This window comes from Anarrhichthys ocellatus, unplaced genomic scaffold, assembly GCF_004355925.1.
Source record: "Anarrhichthys ocellatus isolate YVR2014 unplaced genomic scaffold, GSC_Weel_1.0 scaffold7, whole genome shotgun sequence".
NCBI classification, from domain to species: Eukaryota; Metazoa; Chordata; class Actinopteri; order Perciformes; family Anarhichadidae; genus Anarrhichthys; species Anarrhichthys ocellatus.
The window spans coordinates 12,851,633-12,854,878 of record NW_022280037.1 but is presented as its reverse complement, the minus strand read 5'-3'; positions in this window follow the sequence as shown (position 1 = coordinate 12,854,878).

Genomic DNA, 3,246 nt, shown 5'->3' with positions numbered 1-3,246 from the left:
GGGGGGGGAGAGGGAGAGGGGGGGAGAGGGAGAGGGGGGGAGAGAGGGATGGGGAGGGGGGGGGAGAGAGAGAGGGAGAGAGAGAGAGGGACAGACAGACACAGAGAGGGAGAGAGAGAGGGAGGGTCTCAGAGTCTATAGTTAGTTTGGTTCAATTCACCAGCTGATCGTGTTTTTGTGTCTTTTTGATTGACAGACGTCTGGAGATCAATCACTTCCTCTCTTTCTCTCTCGGCCAACAGGATCTCACTCGACCTCTTTCTCTCTCTCTCTGAGCTTCATTTTTTTTTTGTTTCATCTCACTCCATCAACCCCTTGTTCTCTTCTTTCCATCTCTATTTGCTCTTCTCCTCTATTTTTCATGTTCACCCATTTTATTCTCTCACTCTTTTTTCTTTTTTTTAACTCTTTCATTCCCTTATTTCATCCCTCTGTTGTCACCTTTCCTCCTCTCCTTTCCTCCTTCCTTCCCTTCATCTCTCTCTCTGTCTCTCTCTCTCTCTGTCTCTCTGTCTCTGTCTCTCTCTCTCTCTGTGTAGGCAGATTGGTTTTGGCACTCAGTCCCCTGATCGGTGAACACACACACTCACACACACTCGCAGCAAGTGGCGGTGTCATCGCCATGGCGATGTCAACAGGCGGGGCTTAATCCAAAGTGACACTTGTTCTCTGCCTTCCTTTCCCATCGCCATGGAAGCAATTACCCTCATCCTGAAGGGCCTTTTGTCTGAGTGTGTGTGTGTGTGTGTGTGTGTGTGTGTGTGTGTGTTCTCGTCCTCCAGAGTTGACTGGGTGGAACCTGGGCTGCAGGTCACCAGAGAGAGAGAGGGATCAGTCCTCTCTCCCTGTGCTCTTACTTTATCTCCTCGTCCTTCTTTATAAAGTATAAATCTGAATTTTCTAATATTTATTCAACATCCATCCATCCATTTTCCTCCGCTTGTCCGGGGTCGGGTCGCGATGGCAGCAGGCCAAGCAGGCTGACCCAGACTTCCCTCTCCCCGGCAACATGTTCCAGCTCATTCTGGAGGATCCCGAGGCGTTCCCAGGCCAGCTGTGTTCTGGGTCTTCCCCGGGGTCTCCTCCCAGTTGGACATGTCTGGAAAACCTCCAGTGGGAGGCGTCCAGGAGGCATCCTGATTAGATGCCCGAACCACCTCAGCTGACTCCTTTCGACGCGAAGGAGTAGCGGCTCGACTCCAAGCTCCCTCCTGATGACCGAGCTCCTTACCCTATCTCTAAGGCTGAGCCCGGCCACCCTACGGAGGAAGCTCATTTCGGCCGCTTGTAGCCGCGACCTTGTCCTTTCGGTCACGACCCAGAGTTCGTGACCATCGGTGAGGGTAGGAACGTAGACCGACCGGCTCAGCTCCCTCTTCACCAAGACGGTCCGGTGCAGGGCCTGCTTTACTGCTGCAGCCGCACCGATCCGCCTGTCGATCTCCCGCTCCATCTTACCCTCACTCGTGAACAAGACCCCGAGATACTTGTACTCCTTCGCTTGCGGTAGGCACTCCGTCCCCACCTGGAGGGAGCAATCCACCGGTTTCCGGCAGAGAACCATGGCCTCAGATTTGGAGGTGCTAACTCTCATCCCCGCCGCTTCACACTCGGCTGCAAACCGCCCCAGTGAATGCTGGAGGTCACGATCCGAGGAGGCCAACAGGACCACATCATCTGCAAACAGCAGAGAGGCGATCCCGAGACCCCCGAACCTGACGTTCTCCGCCCGCCGGCCGCACCTAGATATCCTGTCCGTGAAAGTCACGAACGGGACCGGAGACAAAGGGCAGCCCTGGCGGAGGCCAACACATAAAAACAATCTCTTCAAAATAAAGTTCCGTCTTTGCAGGAAACTACTTGGGTTCAAGAGCAGATTGTGAAATGATTATTTACAGGTTTAGGAAAAAGTAGCCGTTATAACGTTAGCTTTTTATGCACTTCAAACACCATTGAAGTTCATTGGTGAAGAATATCATGATGAACAAAACGTCTAAGTATTATAAAAGTTTGACACAAAGATTATTTTCTGCAATAATCCAAAATCCGACGTAAGAATCCCATTGGCTGTTTGTAGAGGGAACCAGTGATGATGACTTCCTGTTACGTTAGCAATACGTCATCCCTGCAGAACTCTATGATGACGATCAGATAACAAACGGTCTCCATGGAAACAGTGAATGCCTTAAAAGTTTGTCCTTGTGAAGACTTTGAAGCGATTGTGTCTTTAGAGTCTCACTTTGATCAGCCGACCCCCGAAGGTTTGGACTTCTTTTCTCGGCTGTACCGCTTTTTGTCCCCTTTTTCTGTGACAGTTCTTTTCACCTCACCTTTGAGTTTGAGTTTAGAACAAATTAAAACTTTTGATGATGATTTAAGAACAACCCGGCTCTTAGTCCCAGAAAATGGACGTGGAAATGTGTAATTCAGACCCTTCAGGAGTCATTTCCTTACTCTTGAGGCTCTTGATAATAACACCTTCTAGATTTCAGTGTGTGCTGCAGATTAAAGTTGAAATTCAATCAGTTCCTCAATGAATCCTGAGACATCTTCCTCCCTTTCTCCTCTTCATCACTCACAGATACACAGTGTCTTTCTTTTTCCTCTCGCTCTGTAAAAAAAAATCTCTTTTACTCACATCGTTTAATTTCCTCTCCTCTTCCTCACGTGTGTGTGTGTGTGTGTGTGGGTGTTCGTTCTCAGGCTTTACACACACTTTGTATCTGAACGTCCATCTTAACCAGATTCAAATCTGTGCAGGCTTTTGTTTACGTGTGTGTGTGTGTGAGAGATTACAATCGGTCGTTGAGGGCCTCAAACTCCACAGATTGTAAAGTTGTGTGTGTGTGTGTGTGTGTGTGTGTGTGTGTGTGTGATGGCTATCGGCGGTCAGGACCTCAAACCTCCCAGATTTCCCCGTCGACCACCGTGCAGCTGCTCCTCCGGGTTTTATCTCCCGCCTTCATCTCTTTCTTCATATTGCTCGCCGTGTTTCTCTTTATCTCACCGCAGACGTTCCTGCATAGATTTATTTGTATTATTTATTTTTTTAAATGCGCTCTGAAATATTCTTCCTCTCAGTTTGGCCTCTGCAGATGGATGAGCTGATCATGTAAACAGATACTCGGATATCTGAACGGAACAGGAAGAAGAAAAAAAAATGTTTATTACTAAATATGAATTGAACAAAAAAATTGACTTTTGTTGGAACAAAATGCCTTTGAAAGTACATGCGATCACGTCTCT